A 22,280-nucleotide genomic window follows, 5' to 3' on the forward strand; every position below is an offset into this window, starting at 1 on the left:
TTTTCCTCTTCTCAATTGCTGGTCAGGGATTCAGTCCCCTTTCCTTTTCTGCTGTGTGTGTGTGTGTTCGAAAACAGTCAAGCAACTCCACAGATTTATGGAGGTTTAACAGACAGCAATAATGGGGTAAGGAAGGAACATGTGCATTCATTTCCAAAGGAACACTTAAAAAAGAAATGATAAAATCATGTGTTTCATGCAATGGGCCAAGTGCTGGGGGAGGCTAAGATCAAGGCTGAACAGACCTGCCTTGATTGGCTAACAGGTATCTTAACACCTCCCAGCGATCCCAGGATGTGAGGGCGTGGAGGCTGAAGGTAGGACCTCGGGATAAGAATGCATTATTTCAGGATGACTTCAGTCCAGCAAAATCAAGTTTGTGCCAAGTCCTGCCTGGCTGTAGCTCTGAGTTAACAGAAAGGGCAGAGATGTTGAACTACAAGGTCTCCATTTATTAATGAACTTACATGGCTGTACAATGAATTGTCGTGATTGTCAATTGCTATACAGGTGTTTGATACGAGTGGCTTTTCTGGGCACTGATATTAGAGACACTTGCTATTCTCTCTGCTCTTAGACACTTAGCAAAGGCCTAGGCATCAAGAATTGAGCTGAATTTAATGAACTATCTTAAACCAATGCATCTTTAACCTGCTCATTGTCTGTCTCTGTGATTGAAAAAAAGGATGCATCTGATTTTGTGTTATTCCGTGTAAGGCTTCGACGTTTTCATTGGATTGGCAAAGGTGGGTGAGGGAGGCTGCAGCATGTACAACATGTCACGCATTGGTGTTATCTTCATATTCACATGCACTTTCATAAAAGCAAGTCTTGTCCTCGGCTTCCAAGATCTGCCATTCTGCCTTTATCAAATGGGTTCGTACCTAGATATAATGAATGCTCTTTTGAATTTCTCATTAAAATGGAGAAATGCAACTCGAAGGCTGAGCACAAAAAGTTTGCATCCTAATTTTTTATGGAGATCCCAAATTCCATGAAGCACCATAAATTAATTGTAAGTGAATGCCTGTCAAAAACATGGGTATTGACCTGTGTTTAAAACAAGGAGGAAAAAAAAAACAAAACCCTTTCTAACACGCTCACCAATGTCCCAAGGTAATAAACAATCCGTGAATAGTTTGGCACAATTATGTGTTCAAGAAGCATAGCGGATTTATTCTAACATTTTCCCACCTGGAAGAACTGGGCTCGAGCATCTTCGGCAGTTGGAAAGCCGCACAGCGTTCTTCCCAGGATGCCGTGCCACTTTTCCAGCGACCCTAGACTTGCGGGCATGGGACTGGGTGGCGGCGGAGGTAACTGTGAAGGTTCGGGTGTAGAAACTGCAGATGGAGAGCAGGGCTCTGGGGATGGACGTGGAGAGGAGCGGAAAGGAGCCTGGAGAAAAGGCTGTCATATTTGCTCAGAAAAACCGCCAAATCAGAGAGCAGAGACGATTTCATTGGAGGAGCGCCTCCGACAGCAATTAATCCTGTCATATTGCAAGAAAATTGTAAATGTTCTCTCCAGAAATTGTCCGTCCATTGCAGCTAATCGAACGCACGAACAGAGACCCGCTCTCTTGCTATACCAAAGGCTCTGGGGTGCAGGGACTCCCTCCAGGGAGCGCACGCGCGCGCGCGCACACACATGCACACACGCGCGCACACACGCCAGCCTGCGGGTTGGCCAGCGTCTGACAACCGCAAATCCCAGTAGGAAATAGCCACAGGCACTGAAGTAGGTGTTGGCGCTACTCTAATTACTACTTTCCCAAGCACTTCGGTGAGGCAATGAATCCCGCCCAGCCCGCCGGTGCACCCAGGTCTTGGTTCTGTTTCGTTCTCCAGACTCGTCTCCGGGAAAGCCAGGTTTGAAAGTCCTTTTTGCTTCCCCTTGGGTGGTTTGGTGGGTGCTTTGGGGTGCAGGGGGGGCAGCGTTAGTGTCATTTCAGTTTAAACCGACACGGGGTTCCTGGCTCGCCAAGTGACTGGGACCCGAATAAGGTGCACGACTCTGGTCGCGAGCGCCAGAGCCCCACAGCTCTCACGAATCTTTGGGTCTGCTCTCTCCCCGCCTCTCCCGCCCCACCCCTCTCCGGGTGTCGCGGCACCAACTAATCTTTTCCTTTCCTCTCTCAAGATCAAGGGAGAAAGCCAGCCAGCGGCTGGACTGGGACTCTGAGCCCTGCGCAGCTCGCGCCGGAGCAGGTCAGCCCCGAACCCGCGAAGGACTCCTCGCTCCTGCCATCCTGCATCAGGGAAATCGCAGTCTGGGGAGGCAGCTGGAGCCCAACGGGCAGCAGGTAAGAGGACTGCTGTGCCCGGCTCTGGGCTCCTCCGAGCCAGGGTCCCTGGCACAGCCGGCTTCCTCCAAATCTCCAGCACCCAGCGCGGAGTGGCCGGGGGTTGACAAACAGGACGCTGGTTCTCCACAAGTGCAGATTCTCAAACGGAAACTTTGACTCCTGGGGCTTGGAGAGCTGAGGGCAGCGATGGCGGGTCTGGCAGGAAGGGGCAAATGAGGCACCGCACTGGGCAGGGATGTGATTCCGCGGGTCACTGAGTCCCGCGGAAGGTGGGAGGCAGCCTGGGAGGCGCGCCTTGCAGGGGCACCGCTCTCTTTTCCAGCCCTTCGCCCGCACTCTGCTACCCGACCCTCTGCCTATCCGCGAGTTGCCGGCACCGCACGGAAAAGAGAGCGTCGCCCTCTCCTACCCTCACGCTTCTTTCTGCCTGGAGTCTGGCCAAGTCTTCCAGGCGTGCGGGGTGGAGGCCCGGCTCGCCCGGGTTCTGCTCCTTGGTGCTGCGGTTCGTGGACCACGACCAGGGAGCAGCGGGGTGGGTAAGAATGGGTTAATGGTTCCAGGACAGAGGTGGGGGTAGCCTTCTGCCACCCCTTCCCGCATGAGCTCCGTACCCAAGGCTGGCTGTCCGCCTCGGCTCGGGGACGGACAGGGTCTCAGCCCGGAGCCCGCGGGGTCCCAGACTGTGCCTGGGCTTCGACAACACCCACTCCACGATGGGCCCTTGGCCACCCTGGCAGGACTCGGGTCGTAGGAGGGGTCACTGCCCCCTCCCCCGTGTCCCTGGCCACCCGCACCCGTGGACCTGGGCGACCAGGAATAACTTAGAGCTCGCGGCACCCCCGAGGTGCGGTCGGAGCCCTGGCAGGGTGGATCACGCAGAAATTCCACCTGTAAGCTCGAGACCCTGGGCGCCCCCAGCAGGGTTGCAGGAGGCTCGCCAGGGGAGTTGTCAGGAGGTTAATGTCCCCCCGGAATGACTGACCCGGAGAGAGGCACACCCCTCTGCCTCGGCCCCCCTGCAGGGTTCCTCTTTCTTTCTCTGCCCTCCTGCCGTCGCCGCTGTCCTCCAGGCTGCCTGGAGCCACAAAATCGCCCGACCGGGCTCACCGCTCCCCCAGGTCATGAGACCAGGGCTGTTGCCTGCGTGGAAATATCCCCTCGGCGCAGAGAGGCGGGAGGAGAGCAGAGAAATGGAGCAGACACCCAAAGGAAGCGCAACTGCCCGCCGACATCTCACCCGAGTCGCCCTCAGGTGTCCTTATGTCAGTTAGTTCGCGGCCCCCGCACGTCTGTGACGGAGGCCACCCAGGGTTACGCATCCGCCGGCCCAGGCGCGGCCAGCCCGGCAAAAGCGCGGCGGCGCTCCCCAGCCCTGAGCTCCGGAATCCCCCGCGTTGACTTTCTATTTCCCGTTCATCTTCTCTTTTCTTTTTCTGGTTTGTTTTGCTTCTCTTGCTCTTTTTCTTAGCGCTGGGTGGCGGTGGGTCCCTGGCAGCCAGCCGTGTGGCGCGTCAGTTCGCCGGTACACGCAGCCAGCAGCACAAACACGCGTCCCCACGCTCTACCGCACTCCGCCCTCGTTCCTTTACGCAGCCCGAGCTCCACAGCCCCGAGCGCCCGCAGCCAGACTGGTCAGGGTCACGGCCGCGGCCTTGGCTCCGCAGAGGACCGAGCCAGAGGAGAACGGAGCCAACCCATTCTCCACAGAAACCGTGGCATGTCAGGAAGGGCCTGAGAATGACTCGAATTTGGGTTGGGGGTGGGACGGGGGCGGGTACGCTCTGGGGCAAAATGGTCCGCCAGCTCTGGCTGTGGTTCCCCACCTCCAACCCCCCTTGCCCGCGCCTCAGGCCAGAGCCCACCCCGCGGTGGGCAGCCTCTCTCCAGCCACTCAGGCAAGTCCGGATGGCTCGGTCTTGAGTGGACCAACCCTTGACTTCCCTCTGGGCCGTCCTGCTTTACCAGATGAAGGGGGCTCTGTAAGGGGGGCAGCTCTTGAACTCCTGGCGCTCAGCTGGGCAGAGGCCCAGCGTTGGCACTTTGTTGGCGATCCGCGTATGTGTATACATAGTATCGAAAAGCACATGGCAGGGGATAGCACACTTTTGTTGGTAAGCGCATAAATAAGGATGACAATGTGCTTTAGAAACGACAAACAATGAGGGGTGTGCGTGTGTGTGCACCTGCGTGTGTGTGATATTTGGGGCCTGACAACAAGGGCATTGGAAAACACAGGAGTGAACCAGGTGTGTTGGCCGAGAGAGGTTCGCACTGGAAGCTGCACTGGGCTGCAGTTCAGAAGGTGGGCTTCGGAGACTCTGGTCCCGGGAATGGAAGAATTCCGGGCTGCCAGTGTCGCAGCTTCGCGGGGTTTGGCAGCCGAGGACTCCAGAGGCAGTGAGTGAATGCCAGGTGAATTGTATTGTTATCACTATTATTAGTCATGTGTTCCAGTTGTGGCCGAGATAAGGCAATGAATGCTGTGGGCTCTCAGTGCTCTACTGAGTTCAACAGTGATGCCCATGCCAACTGACAAGTCAAACTTGCCCCTGAGAAGGCTTTAGAAATGCCAGCCAAGTCCACTTACTGTTGCAAAATCTCAATGAGGTAAGAGTGGGGAGCGTCCTGAGACCCAAAATTCAAGGGGGGGGGACCCTTTGGAATGGTCCCCACAGTTTCTCAGCTTTAGGGGACAGAGATTGCTGTCTTAACATTAAGATCTCCATGGCTCCAAATGGGATCCCGGGCCCTTCTCTGCCAGATAACCCCCAGCTGCAGGCAGGTGGATGGACGTTCGGTAGGAATGTTCTAGCCTCGCTTTCAGGGCAGCCAACCCCGAGGTTCAAGGGCACAGAAGGGAGAGAAGCAGCTTCAGAGGTGGGAAGAAAACAGCAGTCCCCAGCCGGCTGGCTGGCAGGGCTCCCACGTCCAGGAGGGAGGGTTGGTGGGCGGATTAGGAGGCACGTGGCTCTCTGACCCACAGCCATGAACAAGGTCAAGGCAAGTGTGAAAGATGAAGAGGGGAGAGGAGAATAAAGGGACATGAAGAGGACGTGGAAGAAAGAGAAAGAAAACCTGTGCGTGTACAGTTAACAGCCACACACAGCCTCTAACACCTGCCTCAGCCCTTGTGTGGGGTATGCCTGGGAGAAAATGCCTATCGTGTTGTGATTGCCCAAACCTGACCACTCACGCCCCACTCTTAATCTTATCTTATTACTTCTTCCCTTTACTCAGTAGGATCAAGAGCCCGGGAGAAACATTTTGTTATCCAGTTCCCTCGAAGGACTGGTTTTCTTCATGGAAACTTGTATTTGAGGTAGTTAGGTGTTTCATGGTGTGGACTCTCTGTGTGAGTTTCCTCAGGGGACATCTATATATCAAACACTGTCATATGCTCCCTGTGGCTATTGACACCTGGCTTTCAAGTCCCTGTCACCTGTCCGTACTTTGGCTGCCTTCGGGTCATGGAGCAGGTGCTGGGACTGCTTTGATTTAAGGGTGTCGGGGCCAGGGGACTCACTGCCTACCCCAAAGCTCAGTGGATCCTGTGGTGGTGATGCAGGTGGTAATTTTAGTACAGTGTGTTTTGTGTGGTGTGAAGGGAACGGGTCCTTGTCCCTTAGAAATGCATTTTTAAAGAGTGTGTTGTAAGTCCCGGCCACTGTCCTAAGCACCTTACCTGTGTTAAGTGAGCTTTCTCTCAGAGCTTTGTCCCTACTGTTTCAAACAGTATCTGGCACCTCCTGGGAGGTCATTAGGTATTTGTCAGCTGTGTGAATAGGTGCATCGATTTTCTCATTGCAACAACCCCGTGAAGGAGATGTTATTTTTCCCATTTTACAAACGAGGGAACCAGAGTTCAGAGGATCAGGGGATGGCCCCTCATCACGCAGCAAGGAAGCTGCAGCCCCGGGATTCAAACACAAGCCCAATGGACTCCTGTCTGTCCTCTGCCGTGCTGATTGGCTCCACGGGCTGTGGGAGTGCCGTTCGTTCTGTGTTTGGGACGTCAACGCTGGTGTTCAGAGTCCGAGGGCGCTCTTCTCCTTTCACTTCAGTCCTGCATAATCTTGTCGGAGCCCTAGACCCTAAGGAAGGAAGAAAGGAAGGAAGGTTCAGAGCCCGCTAGATTCTCAGGTGGTGCAATGTGCTTGTTTGGATCAATCAGCGATTGCCTCTGGCGGAGGAAAACGAGGCGCCCAAGTTGCCTTCTATTTTGGCAGATGCCATTTCTACCTACAGCTGTACTAAACTTCCTTGGTCTGGTGCGAAAGGATGAAAGGGAATTTTGATACCTTCCTGTTTAGCTCATAGGGCGTGCTGCAGACGTGGACAGGAGGCTTTGCACCACAGGGTCTGACCAAGAACTACACACGTCCCGGCCTCCCGTCCAGCCTTCGCTCGGCTTTGCCATGCTGAACGAACTCCGCTCTCTTCGCTCAGATTGCGGGTTCTGAATAAGGGTCTGAATCTCAAGGGCAGCTTTTACTTTCAGTTAGAATGTGTTAGCCCTCTTCACTTCGAAAGGCACAGTGGAACTTGGGGAAATTGCTATTAGCCAAGGGCGAGATAGGTTCTGGCTGGTTTGCCTGCTCCTGTGTTTTATATATTCTTGTCTTTATTTTATTTTCCTTCTCCCCCCGCGCCAACATGTTCAAGGTTCTCCTTTTATACTGTGACCTAAATATACGACCATCTTAACCGGTGCTGTTACCATGGTAATCATTCATGGTAGATGAGGGTACACACTAAAAAATCAGTTTCTTTCATTAGCGATTTTCTTCTCTCCCTTTCTCCCAAGTGAGGCTTTCGCTGAACGACGCCCTCTGGTGTTCAGGGACGGGAAGCACACTACTTTGCACAGGGCAACAACATCGTTTCTAAAACTTTGAATTTCCGTTATAATATGAAATGGACAAAAGCAAGAAGACTTTTAACTAGTATATTTTAGGCAAATAGATTAGTAGAAGACATGCATTGCCTGCGCATATTAAGTGTTGTTTACTGTGTAGAATTCTAGAAAGTTACGGGAAAGGGAGGCTATTTATACCTTTAGGTGTTTAACATTGTTGTGAAAATGTTTCAGTAGGAGACAAAAAGATTCCATTGAGATATTTCTGGAGGGAGAATCTAGTGGAATGTTTTATATGTTTAAATCTTTAAAACTTTAAAGTGGAAGTCTTTTTGTCTTCAGAATGAGAATGTTTTTCTTCTATCTCTGATATATTATTTATATTTTATATGTAATATAATTTTACATTATGTAAAATTATACATTTCCAATCATGCAAAATTTTACATTGCACATACAATTTCTGTTGCTTTGTTATGGCAGAAACTCGGAAGTCTTACTCTGCAGTATTCTGTGAACAGTAATATCAATCTCCGCCTTATTATTAATCACAAATCACATGGCAGACTGGAGGTGAGGCTGATAATGCCATAACCATGTCCTCTTTCTCCCTCACTGCAAATTCTGCTGTCACCCTCTCAGGGTATGGCCAAGCCCAACCCGCCCCCAAGACTTGTCTAGAACTCACCCCCCTCTCCATCCACACCCCTTTTCCAGACCTTTAGCATCTCTCACGTGAACCCCCACCAGAGCCTCATGTTTGGATTGACCTCCCACCTCCAGCCTTTCCCTCGTACGGTCTAACCTCACACTGCCAGGACCACCTTTCTACAGTACAGATCCCAGCATGCCATTCTCTCATGAAAAGTTCTTCACGGTTTCTGAATGGTCTAAGAGAAACTCTAAAATCATGCTCCCATGACATCTTCCAGAAGGGATCAAACTTTTTTTTTTGGCCAAGCCATATCTCCTGTAGATTTCTGCATGAAACCCAAGTTCCTCCGTGCTCTCTCCTATCTAGTACTCTGTCTAGGTTTTCATGACCTGATCTAGCTAAACCAAGCACCTGGCACCTTCCTATTCCTTCTCCCAGGGGGAGGGGTTCCTGAGCATGAGGGAATCTTCTGAGACATTCACGGGCATACATTTGGCTGTTACGGTTGCAAAATATTGGTGTACTGTGACGATCCCGAGAAACTGATATCACATAGTATCTCCTCTAGGAAAAGGAAAGCAATAATGACGTTCCCTGATGTTATCGCTCACCCTTGGTCCTGAAGATAATTCTTCTCCTTTAATAAAGTGAAGAAGCTTTCCCTCACCTCCCCAGCTATGCCAAGCCAATAAACAAGACAGAATAATATAGGAAGACAAGCCTATTATTTCTTGATTATTTAATTAACTGCTAAGGAGCTCTTTAGGAGGAGTGAGATGGGGAGTTAAAGAATCACCTGAAGGCTCATTTTCCCCACTCTTCATAAGAGCTAAGCATGAAATAATTTGATGGGTCATACTGTTGAACACGGTGCTGATTTTTCTAATACTTTGTGCTTTCCTTGGCACTGCTCCAGAGGGAAGAGGCTTCTACCTTTTAAGAAGCATGAATGTGGACGATGATAGGGCAACTCTATGTAATTGTGTTCTTTGGAGAACTCCGGGGTGTGGGTTTCATTTTAGGAAGAAGATAAAGAGCAGCCCCAGGGCCAAAGTGTTTCCCAGACCCGCCTGTTGTTGTCCTGTTTTGTTCTCAAAATTGCCTTCCTATCAGGGTGTATCAGTGAGTGGCCATCTGGATCTTCATGTCTGAACCTAACATCACAGGCTTTTTCTCTCCCTTTGATTTGTGTGCTGGGCGCACTGAAGGCTGGGGAGCAGTGGGTGACTTCGGTTTAATTTCGGTTGTCTTGGGTGTCCCTGAAATGTAAACAAGGAGTCACAATTTTGCTTTTATTTTATTTTTAACTTATTCTTTTTAATTATTGGATTTTTTCCATTATTATTTATCCCTCCACACCTTCTTCCACCTCCACCTGCTCCCCAACTCCCACCCCCCCACTCCCCATGATGGCCATGCCATCCCATTGTCCGTGTCCATGAGTTCTTTCTCTCTCTCTTTGTTTTCTTTCCTGCTTTTATTTTAAAGTGAGCACGACTAGAGATCTGGCGTGGCTGGATATGTCCAGGTTAGAGACAATTTCAGAATTTTGGATGAACTACTCTTCTGTGACAGTAAGGATGACAGAAACAAAGAAATGGCCACTGCTCTTTCTTGGGCGTCTACCCCAGGGTGGGACCAGGACCGTTTCTTTACAGATACTATGCCTGTGCCTCGGACCAACCTGTGTGGCGGGTGGGTGGGTGGGTGTTATGTTTCTTCGCAGGGGAAGAAACCGGCAATTGTGGATGCTAGCTAGCTTGTTCTGGGCCCAAGAGTAAGCTTGCTGCTTTGGGCATCCATCCCCAGTCTAACCTCAAATGTATGTTGAGTGAACTTGGTTTTGGGTCGTTTTGTTTTGCTATTCCATCGGTAGTTTCTTTAAGAGAGTATCCCAGTATATGATTCGGCATCTAATTCTGATAAAGCCTAGGAAGGAGAGAGGGGGAAGAGAAGGAAACAGAAGCATGTCACTCTCTGAGTCCGAGTTCAGAGAATGGAGCCAAGACCACAGAGTCTGTGTTAGAGGGTCAGTGTCGCCTGGGACTGGGACCCTGTCTGAACTGAACTCACCTCCTGGCCTAGTCTCATTCCAGTCTTCCCATTTGGAGATGCTTGTTCCTTCATAGACTTTGTGGGGCCCTTTCCAGGCACAGAGAGGGGAAGAGTCTTAGTAAGACTTCCAGCTATGGACATTCTAAGGCATAAAATAAAATTGTATGAATATTAATACAGTGTCTACATGTCGGAACGTCTCTGTTGACCATAAAGAACCCTATGTGCTAGTACCAATATTTGATCTCCTGTTTTATACCATTCTGTTTATTCCCTTTCTCTGCAAAAACAATTGCAATTACTTAACATTAACTTCTGCATTGCAGATGTAACATAAAAGGCCAAAGGAGCTAATTATTCTCAGAGACGAGCCATTAGTCGATTGATCCTGTGTACTGTTTACATGGCCACTGTCAACTCTGTTTGGGTCCCGAGTCACCTGAGAATCATTAGTGTCTATTGGTAAATGATAATACCAGCTAATTTTTACAATTAATTGGAATTTCACACTTTTACAATTCAATATCAGTCAATATTTTTACATACTGACACTTTTAATCAAGGGCAATCTTTCGCAAGGGAGCTACAACAGGGCCCTAATTAATTAAAGTGGTAATTGCTCCTCTCCCTTGCAGTTTGTTAGTTACATAACACATTCTTCAGGAAAAATCACATCCTTAGCATTCCTCTTTACAATCCCCCCACCCCCCATTTATGAGGAGATTCCTTGGCTTCTATCTCTGAAAGAATTTACTGAAAATTCAAATTGATTTTACTTTCAAGCAGGGGTATAGAAAGGAGGTTATAATTGTTTCCCAGCAAGTTTCTGTATTCGGACATAATAAAGTGACATGTTTCTGTCGTTGAAATGTTCAGATAGAATCCCTGGGGTCGTCTGCACGGAAGACGGGTTGTCAAATGTCTCTCCTTTGATGCTCACTGGCTTACTCTAGCCTCTTTATCACAGTGCAAGTTCCCATGATCCGTCCCTCTCAGATCTTCCTTCCGTTCCTCTGTCCTCAGCTACTTAATTGCTCCTGCCTCTCTGTGGCGTTTTCAGTGCCTAAGGTTTGTTATGTTTTCCCTCTGGTTTAGCGCCATTATTTTAGTAGACATGGAATCCAGAGAGCTGGCTGTAATTGGCAGCCTCTCTCTCTTCTCCTTTAAGAGATGTTGCTTTAATTCCTGTTTTTTCAGCACCTCTTGGTGTGAGATGCATTTTCAAAAATAATGGATGGGGGCTAAAACCATTAGTTGATTTCCCTAAGACTCAGGGATTTCATATCATTGAAACCTCTGCACCGTATATTGGTCAGACTTTCTACAGGTCGTTATCCTTGCTTGCTTTCTTAAATTAATGCGTGTGGCTTATTCATTCCAGTTGCAGTAAATTTGCCTATTTTTTAAATTGTTTTTTCTTCCAAACTCCTATATGCCCTTATTTCATTTTTCCAATATATTTGAAAAGGAAGCCATAGTGATTACTTAAGTATCTAAAAATCAAACTGCTTTTCTCATTACTGTGCATAATCATTGCATGATAACTCTTCTTGCTGCATTGATCTTTTTAAATTTTGAGTAGTTTTTAGAGTAGTTTTACATTCACAGCAAAATTGTGTAGAAAGCCCAGAAGGTTTCCACATACCCTCCTTCCCGTACACTCACAGCGCCCCCCCCCCCCCACTAACAACATCCTGCACCACAGTGGTACGTTGTTACAATGAATGAACCTCCACCGACACGTCACGATCACCTGAAGTTCATTGAATACCTTAGTGTCCATCCCTTGTGTTGTACGTCCTATGGGTTTTGACAGATGGAGAGAATGTATTCACCACGATGGTATCACAAAAAGTAGTTTCATTGCTCTGAAAATCCTCCGGGCTGCCCTGATTATCCCTCCCTTCCTCCTAGCCTGTGACAACGACTCATCTTTTTACTGTCTTCACCATATTGCTCCTTGTAGAACATCCTGTAGGTGGAATCACACAGTACGCAGCCTTTCCAGATTGGCTTCTTTCTCTTGGTCAGATGCATGTAAGTTTCCTCCCTGTCTTTCCACAGCTTGAGAAACTGTGGAAAGTTTCTTTTCAGTGCTGAGTAACATTTCATGGCACTAGTTTTTCTTTGGTATTTTCATTCAATCGGTAAACGTTTTCCCTGACTTCGTGAAGATAAATTTTAGCTATGCATTAGAGAAATGCTTTTTCCATTTCATCATGTATACTCTATTATTTATTGTTGCCCAGTATTTGAAAATAGTCACAGAATTCATTATGTTCTGAATATTTTAATTCTTTTTTTTTGCACTTTAACCCACCCTGCCCCTATTTCAACACTTAGCAAGGTGAGGCAAGATGCCAAGGTAGTTACTTGGCATCTTGTGTTTTTTATTTAGCTATTTTTATTTTCCAGGCATTATAGTTTTCACAATTTTTATTTTTTATTTTTGGAATTCGGGTAGAAAAGTCTTCACCCCTCTGTCCAATGGTTAGTTTATCCAGTTTCAGCAACTCCTCTGCTCCCCTGAGTCTGTAAAGACAAGAAGAAGCAGAAAGGACAGCCCAGGGTCAGCTCTTTTCCATTTCTCTTTCTCATCTGATCCTCTAAGCTCTAGCCATCACGCTCCTGATGAAGCTAAGTCGAAAAGCAAAACCATGCCCAAGATTCTTCCCCCCACCCTGGAATGGTGCACTGTAAGTCTTCATCTGTTTCACCACTAGCAAGTATTCCTACTAGAGCTAAGAGACCCCCTGAGAGGTATTCAGGACCCCTCTGAGTTGTGCCCTTTCCTCTGTTGTCTGCCTTTGGGAAGACCCCTGCTGTTTCATGTATCGGTCTAGTCGTCCTGGCTATTCAGACATGGTCTTCGGCCCTGGGGATCTAATGGTGCCCACTTTTTATACTTGGCTTGCAATATCTTTGCTTGGGCCCACTCTCAACTTACACAGGTACTTTATATAGTGTTTAACTCCTTTATGCAATGACATTGTTGTTGATATTCGGTGGTTTCTGTAGAAGACACCTGCTCTATATGGGCACGATTTACATTTTTTGAATTCTTCTCAGCGTTGAATCTTGGACCTGCATCTATTCTGGTCACACTGCAGAACCCAATTAAGTGTTTTTTTAAATGATGATTTTATGCCACTAGCCAGGATCTATTTAGATCAATACTTGTAAAAAATGTTGATTCTTATAAAAAGATATCAACTCAGCCTTTTAACTTTACATAATAAAGAATAGTTAAAGAAAATTACACATTATATTTTTCTCTGAAGATGTATCACAACTTTTAAAAAGCAAAGGGAGCCCTGGCTGGTGTGGCTCAGTGGATTGAGTGCCAGACTGCAAAGCAAAGGGTCGCTGGTTCGATTCCCAGTCAGGGCACAGGTGGTGTTCAGGTCCTCAGAGGGGGCACATGAGAGGCAACCACGCATTGATGTTTCTCTCTGTCTCTTTCTCCCCCCCCCTCTAAAAATAAATAAATACAATCTTCTAATAAGTAAGTAAAAAGCAAAGGGAAATGTGATAGATGAAGCCTTTTAGAAAACAACATTCAAGCCCACTTCTTTCTCCTGCTTCCCCATTTCATGAGGTCATCAGGAAACTATTGCCGCCGCTCCTGCCAATCTGGCAAAAAACTTGTCCTTGCAGTATCTTCAGAGCAAGAGAAAGGAACACATTGCAAAGCTGTCGTTTGATGTCTTCTCTCCCAGTTCTGTCAGTGTACTTTTCTCCCAAATAGCAGATGACTTCATCTTGAAGTCCTGATGACCATAAACATAATCAGCTTCGCTACAAATATTTTCAAAATGAAATGTCCATTTTTTTAGATGTCTTCTTGCTTGCTCTTATATCAGGAGAAAGTGGGAAGGAGAAGCAACCGGTAGTGAGTCGAGGAGTTGGTATCATCTGGCACACAGGGCATTCTGTGGTCCAGAGAAAGTCACAGGGAGGTGACAGAAGGCTCTCTCAGGCCACTGTCACTCACACGGGAATGTGATGTGCTCATGGGGAATGTTGGGAGGGCACTTGCAAAGCTATTTTAAGAGGTGTTTGGGACTGCAGGAGGACAAGGGAGAGTGGGGGGAACGGGCCAGATGCCTTGTTTGTAAATACTGTATTCTCTTCAGGGGACAAAATCAAGGGATGTTTTGGCAGGAAATAAAGCTGCTTATCTCACCTCGCTAGAGGAAAACTTCACACTACATGCAAACCTAAAATTAAAATGGGCATATTTCCACCCAAATCACCGGAAATTGTTTTGTTCGTTTGTTTGTCTTCTTGTTTCTCTGACACGAGCTCCCCAGGCCGATCCGCCAGCCGGTGCCATTAGCTGGCAGCCCTCAGAGGACAAAGGGGGCTTGGTTTTTGGAGAAACTGTGTTTGCAGGGACTGGAAGCGAAGTCGCTTCCACCTTTTTAGGAAATGTTTCACTAATCTTTTATATAGGCTCAAGGAAAAAAGATCTGGATGAGAATGATGATCCTTCTTTGGCAGATGGTAGCACCTTAAGGGTGGAGGAAAGGGAAACGGAAATCCCACCCCAGAGTTTCCCACGCTTTTTGTCCATGGAACCCTGGGGATTCCCCAGGGGGCTGGCGGAGAGCCCGCTCACAGGATGAGCCGGGAGAGATGGAGGAGCGCCCTTCAGCGGCACCCCCATCTGAGAAAGAGCTCAAATTCTAGAGGGGTCATCTGTGCGCATGTGAGGGGGACGTTACTCGTGTTTAAAACTTTTTTAAAAATCCATCACTCACGTCAGTATCATCCTCACCTCATCATTCCCTCTCCCAGCAGCATCCAGTTGGCTTGTGTATCAAAAGCACATGTAGGTGCTTTCTGAGGGACAGATACCGATACACTGGAAATACTTGTTTGTTCACTTGTCCTTCAACATTTATTGCTGCAACATCAGGTACAGCCAGGTCCTCTGCTGGACCTTTAGGGTACGAAGATGCTGCTGTTAATTAGTCATAATCCCAGCCCCTACAGTCTGTCCTGGGAGGTAAGGCGAGGAACAAACCAGGATGCCCGTGTACAGGTGCTGTGGCAAAGGCATCAGGACTCCCGCAGTCGCAGCAGAGAAGGGGGACCAGCCCAGCTGAACGTGGCTGTACCAGAGCTTGTGAAGGGTGGGTCGGGTGTCACTGGGTGGCTGGGGATGTCTGTCAACCTGTGGCCTTACAACAAATGGGCCACCGATTAGGTAGCTTCATCGGCAAACATCGTAATTGAGTATTTATTATATATAAGGTATCTGGAAGGCAGACGCTTACATAAACCAATTCTAACTATAGTTGTGTGTAAGATAGGAAAGGAATAACTGTACTATAATTATCAAGCAATGACTATCACAACAGAGTAAAAAAGAAGTGTCAAAATATGTAAAGTACACTTTAGTAGGTCAGAAATAGAATAGCATGTGTTGGAGCAAATAACCCCTTATATTCGCACGCGGCTTTGGAGTTTCCAGAGCTTATCATCACATCGTTTTAGCGTGGGACTGGGGCCAACACATACGGCCTCTGACCTGTTTCTATATGGCCTCCAGCCAAGAAGGTCTTTTGCCTTATTAAAGGCTTGTTAACAACAACAACAAAAAGCCCAGAATGATATACGGGTAGAACATCCCAGAGATTCAGCCTGCTCATTGTAGTATGTTCTCCTGCTCTTGTTTTGCATTCCTCTGGTTTTCTCAACTTATGTGTCTTTCTTCTTTTTCATTCCACGTCTTTTAAGTCATCTCAATCTTGATGAGACTGGATGACACTAAGACAAGATGCTGGAAGCGCCAAGGCCTGACCGCATGTGGGTTGGGTTGAGTTCTTACCACTTGATGTGTTGCGGGCGCTCTGACAAGGTCTGTGTTACCTCGTCCATAAAGGTACCAGGTGGGTCAGGTGTCTCTGTCTGGGTTTCCTAACAAATGTCCATCTCTTCTTGATGCTGGGATCCCACTTTCTTGAACTCATAATTGCGGGTTAGTTGATAAATACTTAAAATAAACAACACTTTGTAAAAACAAACTTTTACAATTGCAATATACTATCAGATCCATCACCTCATTTCATTTCAACAAAAACTCCAAAAGGCTGAGAATAACAAAGTGAGGGAATTCAGAAGTAGCGGTGCCAGATGCCTCATCCAGGGTGACCGGGCCTGAGGGCAGATTTGGAGAGCCACACACCATTCCGGCCGTGTTTTCCATCCTTCCTCACGGACACCCACCTCCTCGTGTTCTTGCTGGAGGTGCGTGTGAGCATGTGGCAAAAGTCAGCTGCAAGCTCGCCTGTGATAAATCCTCTAGGTGGCTTACAGAGCAGTGAATTAAGAATGATGGGTCCAAACTTTTCTCTTGAATCAAGTCACACTCAAAGAACAGGGGATTCCTTGTAGAACTCCCAACCTCGGAAGGAGCCTGTCCCCCTCCTGAGGAAGCCAAGCACCCAATTGGGGGTGGGGGGCTGGTGAGGAAGGAGTCTCTGGTGGTTGATGCCTGCCACACATCTCCCCTTTGGGGAGCACTTAGGATAGCTACAGATATTTCATTTTATACAGAAATATCTTGTGCTCTGGCTGTGGCCCAGTTTTACATTTGAAGAAATAGACGCACGATGGAAAATTTCCCTGTTTCGGGAGGTGCTTTGATGGCCACCCTTGACTCCCTGAGACAACCCCAGCTCTGGGACTTTGGGGAAGGCAGATCCGAAGGACAGCTACTGACAGGATTTGAAAATCCCCTGCGTGGAGCATAGGATATCCCTGGGGAGCCTCAAGGAGAGCTCTCCTGGGCCCCCTGACACATGAAACTCCCTCAGGACTGAATTAAGATAAACAATCTCCATCCCCCTTCTCTTCCCTGCCATGGCTCTGCTGGATGTGTTGCTTTGCTCTGCTGTCTTCAAACAGTTGAACTTGGAGTGCTGCCGTCTCCCACAGAACACTAGACCAGCAGGTCACGGCTTGGTCCGTGGGTCCCTAACGTGGAACCTACAAAAGACTGTACTTTGTTTTAAATGGACAGGGGTTGAATCCCCTCTTTCCTCTGATGTTCTATTTAAATGCACACGGTCGTGCCCTCACCGTGCACAGGGGAGAGGAGGGATGTCATACCTCTGAGAACCTTCCTGCTTTAATCCTCCATTCGGCCTACAGTGAAATGTTGACCTGCGGTGTTGGCAGGAAAGGGAATTCACTGAGAAATATTTTAGCATGTTTTTGGAAAGGAATTCCATAGGTGAGCAGGAATCACATTTTTCAGGTCATACCTATCATCTGCCTTCAGTCTCCAGGGCCAAAAGTCTCTCTGCTGGGAACACATTTTGAGATTTCGGGGATTAGCATTTCCTCCCTGCACTGGGTGTTCATGAGCCCCCGTGCCTCGCTGTTCCTCTTAATTTAAAATGGGGCTACAATCTCTTTTATTTCCTCCAATGGGAAAGTCATAAGAATACTTTTCCTTGTTAACAAAGTGACTTGGGGGCTTCAAAGAAATGTTGATGGGATTGCACCAATGAAAAGCGACCACCTATTCACGGAAAGAACCTTTCTGCCCCAAGCCCCAATTCGTGCTGTCCTCCTTTCCTTCTGAACTGTTGCTCTTGAATTTAATCACAGCCTCCAGTACTGAGGAGTGGCTGTGTCGTGAGAAGAAAGACCAGCAGGGTGAGGCCGTGTGCTCAGCCATCACCGAATTCGAGGCCGTGGCAGGTAGCTTTGCGTGTTCTGGGCAGCCGCTTCTTTCTGCAGAGAGGCAACTTGACATTGAAGCATGCCTAGCTCTTCTTGAGCTAAGGAGGACAATAACCATTTTATACCTGCCGAATATTTACTGTTTTCACACTGATTTTTGCATCTATTATTCCCTGTGCAGTCCTGTCAAGCAGGTGTTGTTACTGGTATCTCGGTGAGGAATGTGAGAATTTGCCCAATCTCAACTTTAAGTATATGACAGAATCACAAAACACCAGGTTTTCCAATTCAAGTGTGCAGCACCTTTTTCCTAAAAGGTGGCCCTTGGGGCATTTTTGAACCCTACAGCTTCTTCATTTCTGTGATGGGAAGGACCAACACCTATACTTCTAACTTCTTACGCTTATTCAAGAGTCAGTAGATAATGCATTTGGAAACAATTTGGAAACACTTAAAATGCTATTCAAATGAGTGCACTAAAATTATTCTTACCATTCACAGTAACTTAGATTCAGATAAAACCTCCAACCCTTTTTATTTGGTTTGTTTAGCAATATAGTGCAGTTCCAGGGTTGCCACATATATATTGAATGTATTTTTAAATTATGTATCTTGTCCTGTTAGACTGCCTGACTGATCCCTGTGGGGCCCAGTGATGCTTCACAGACATCAAGCAGACGTGACACCTTGGCCCCCGGTCCTCAGTGGACTAGGGGTACCCGTGAGGAATCCAGAATTCTCCCTGCCCTGACATACATCAGATGCCAATGTCGCCCTTAATATTCCCATAGATATTTTTTTTCCTAACGTTGGGTCATGGGTTAAAGTCATATGCCAGATTTTCAAGGAAATCCATTGGAAACTGACATAATACATTCCTAATCCTGGGGAGAACTGAGAAATGTCTAGTTTGCACTTAAGTATCATTTCCAGAAGTTCCGACTTGGATCCTGTTGAGGAGCAGGGGGAAGGAGGTGGCGGAGATGGGATCCAAGGAGAGACATGGGCCTGTGGAACCGGAACCGGCGTCACCTCAGTGCTTTTCATGTCGCTGCCTCTAATGCAAGGCCGTGTGCACCCAGTGGAGTGTAACTAGCAGTTGGTATTGATCATAATATTCCAAGAAAAAGGAAGGTTCTGAACAGTGTATGTTGTGACTATTAGCTACCGTTCAAATGAAGTAGTTTTCCTTTGCAGAATTCCCTAAGGATGTTCAGCCTCAAAAAAGAAAATTGCCGTGTTCTGCAGTGGCGAGAACTTGTGACTCAGAGGCAGAAACACTCTGTTCATCGGGGTGGGTGTTCTATGGAGGAGCCCAGAGGACCGCCTTCACCCCGAGAGCCAGAGACCATCACTTTTGCTCTACTGAGTGACGGAACCTTCTGGCCTAAAGAGGGTGCAGGGTTTAGGATGGGCTTTGCCCCCCTGAAGAGACCACAACAGACGTCTCTATCCAAAGACACTGTTTATAGTAATTAGATCTGCCTTTGTTGAGTATACATTAAGGTCCAAATGTTATTTATATATATACATACACACACATTCATACATCCATGTGTATACCTTAATCAGTCTTCAGCAAAACCTGCACGATAAATAGTATTTGCATTTTATAGGTAGGGAAAAGGAGGCGCAGAAAGGTTGAGCACCAGGAACAAGGTCACAGAGCCAGCGAGAGCTGGAGCCAGGATTCAAATGCAAGTTGGTGCCTTTGTCTTTATGTCACGTTGTCATCCTTAGAGGGGTCACAAAAGGAAGGGGTCAGAGGTGCTTAACAGGCATTCGGGGAAAGACACTGAAAGTCACTACTTCAGGGGCCCATTCCTTGACCTTCCTTCTAGACCAGCTGTCCCTCTGGACCTTGATTGTTCTTGTTAGCACCTCTCAGGTGTTGTGGGGACTTCGGTGTTCTTCGTCATTACATTCGTCACACTGAAAGGGGCACTAGAAAACGAGCACTGTATTCCGGCTACCCAGAGCCGTTTACTGTGTTTATTGAAGTAAAAAGTATACAACATAAAATGCACCATTTTAAAATGTGCAGTTTGGTGGCGTTAAACACGTCCACCTTGCTGCGTGACTGTCACCGTCACCCGCCTCCCAGACTCACGTCCCCTCAAGCTGGGACTCTGTGCGGGGGGACGCCGACACCCCGCTTCCACTTCCCCAGCTCCTGCACCCCCTACTCCACTCTCTCATTTACTTCCAGTTTTCAGTTACAGTTAAATTGTATTATTTTATATTACTTTCAAGTGTGCAGCATAGTGGTCAGACAATTATATAATTTATGGAGCGATGCCCCTGATAATCCTAGTAGCCACCTGGCACCACGCACAGCTGTTACGATGTCATTGACTGCCTTCTGTGTGCTGTAACTTCGCATCCCCACCACTATTCTGCAACCACCAATTTTTACTTTCTGATCCCTTCACCTTTTTTACCTGGCCCCCAACCCTCATCCCATCCAGCAACCTTTCATTTGTTCCCTGTATCTGTGAGTCCATTCCCATTTTGTTCGTTTATTATTAATGAAAGCGCATACCTTATTGGGACTTTTTTCTGGGATTCCTTCCAGATTCCATGGTAAACATGCTTGTTCTTTCCTTCTCTGTAGTCTCCTGACACAGCAACAGTGCCCCAGACTTCCCTTGTTTTTGGTGAGTTTCACAGCTTTGAGGAGCCCTGGCCAGAGCGTTTGTAGAGTGCTCCTGGATTTGGTTTGTCTGCTGTCTCGTGGTTGGGCTAGGGCTACAGTTTTTGGGGGAGGAAGGCCACAGAGCATCAGGGGTGCAGGCTGCAGCTGGAGAGAGGGACATTGCCCCTTCTGCCCCTCCTGAGTTCCTATTGTTGGGCTAATACAATTCATACAAGACCGAATTCACAGGAGGAAAACCCATTTCATACATGCACATGGGAGACCATAAATGATGCTCAGAGGAAGGATGCAAGCAGGCAGCGATTTATCATTTTTAGACAAACAAGAAGTTCGTGAGGAACTGATAGAACAAAGAAACCTACGTTTGAGCACTCATCGGTGATGAGTCTAAACAGAGAATGAGTTTGAGGCAGTATATTGGGAGGAACAAGGTTGGTTTATACAGGCTTTTGGGCCCTGAATTCCTTACCTCTGGTGATAAGACTGTCTCTCTCAATCCCTTTGTAGCAAAAACACCTTTCAAGGGGGAAATTTACTTCCTGCTTCGAGGGGACAACGGAGGGTCACTGTGCCCTTCCATCACCGCTAGCTTTTCAAGTGAGGGTCCTTCAAAATAACCAGTACGCCGTGGTGGGATATTTGGGGGCAGCCTGCACTGGGCTACAACACTGTCACGACTTATTAACGATGCACATCTAAACTCCACCACCTGACGGAGGGAGTGTTTGTGATGACTTATTATTCATTCTCCCCTCCTTTTTCTTCATTATTCTCCTTATCATGGTCTTCAGGGCATGGCCCAGAGCTTCCTACTTTTCCAGTCTTGTCTTGAGCTGCTTCAACCAGGTTCTAGCCCACACTTGCTTACCTTTCAGTTTGTTGTTGTTTTTTTCTAAATGATGGGCCCTTTTCTGCCTTGAGGCTTCTGCTTAGAGTCTATGCCATATACTGTTCCCTGCATAGAGACCCTTCTCATGCTCAGCCTGGGAAGCATCTTCTCATCACTCAGACTGTTCGCCTGCCGTTGTACAGAAAGCTTTTCCCCGTGAACCCATTCTAACATAATGGCTCGTTCTGGCTTAGACTCTTAATATAATGGCTTAGAAGGCATGGCAGTGCCTTGCCTATTGCCCTCCTAGAATGTAATGCAGTCACTTATATAACATACGCTTATGCTTTGTGTCATTATTCCACAAGAAGGCAGGAACAAGAGCTCCCTAATTTACCACTGAATCACCAGGGCCTAAAATGGTATCGGGGGTACAGCAGAGCTTAACACAGGTTGAATGAATGAATGAATCACATGGTTTTAGATGAATGCCAAGCTTGACTTTGGAAGGTGGGGGGGGGAAAGGCACATGCATTGGCTAATTGTTTTTATAGTTAGAGAATTCCTTTTTCTTCAATTATTGGTAGTTGGCAAATTGAGCTTTACTTACTTTATTTAGTATCAGTTCTTTGCTTTGATATATGACTCATGAATATACTTTAAGAAGATAGAATGGCCCCGACCAGGGCAGCTCCGTTGGTTGGGTGTTGTCTCGTAAAGCGAAGGGTCACCGGTTTGATTCCCAGTCAGGGCACTGGCCTGGGCTGCAGGTTCCGTCTCTGGTTGGGGCGTGTGTGAGAGGCAACTGAACAACGTTTCTCTCCCTCTCTTTCTCTCTCTAAAAATAAATAAGTAAAATCTTTAAAAAAGAAAAGAGAATAGACAAGATTCCTTTTTGGGACAAATAGAGGGAAACTATCATCTAACTCTTCAGTGAGCTGATACTGGTCGTAAGAGACCCTCATACTTGATGGTCCCTGAACATCAAGGTGGCGCAAGCAAATAAGCAAACCTCTAGGGAAACAAACAAACAAAAAAAGGGTCCACGGGATGAGCAGGGGGAGAACTATGGCCTAACCCTAACAGCAGGCAAGCAAACAGACAGGTGTCAGAGGTGTCAGGAAGTTAGTCATCTGGGCCCCAGACTAATAAGGGCTAAGCACCAAAAATAGGGAAAAGTTGTTAAGTATTCCAAGATACCTAAGGGTGGTGGAAGAGAAAATA

The 22,280-nt window shown here is 47.5% G+C and overlaps 1 protein-coding gene across 1 annotated transcript in view; it reads left to right on the forward strand.

Annotated features, from left to right (window-relative positions):
• Positions 1-1,252: 1,252 nt before the first annotated feature.
• Positions 1,253-22,280, forward strand: part of CHRM2 (cholinergic receptor muscarinic 2) — a 150,074-nt gene continuing 129,046 nt past the window's right edge. The window contains exons 1-2 of the mRNA XM_028525920.2: positions 1,253-1,871; positions 2,143-2,305. The gene's annotated coding sequence lies outside the window, so the exon portion shown is untranslated. The remainder of the gene's footprint in view (positions 1,872-2,142; positions 2,306-22,280) is intronic.

Source organism: Phyllostomus discolor, chromosome 10, assembly GCF_004126475.2.
Source record: "Phyllostomus discolor isolate MPI-MPIP mPhyDis1 chromosome 10, mPhyDis1.pri.v3, whole genome shotgun sequence".
NCBI lineage: Eukaryota > Metazoa > Chordata > Mammalia > Chiroptera > Phyllostomidae > Phyllostomus > Phyllostomus discolor.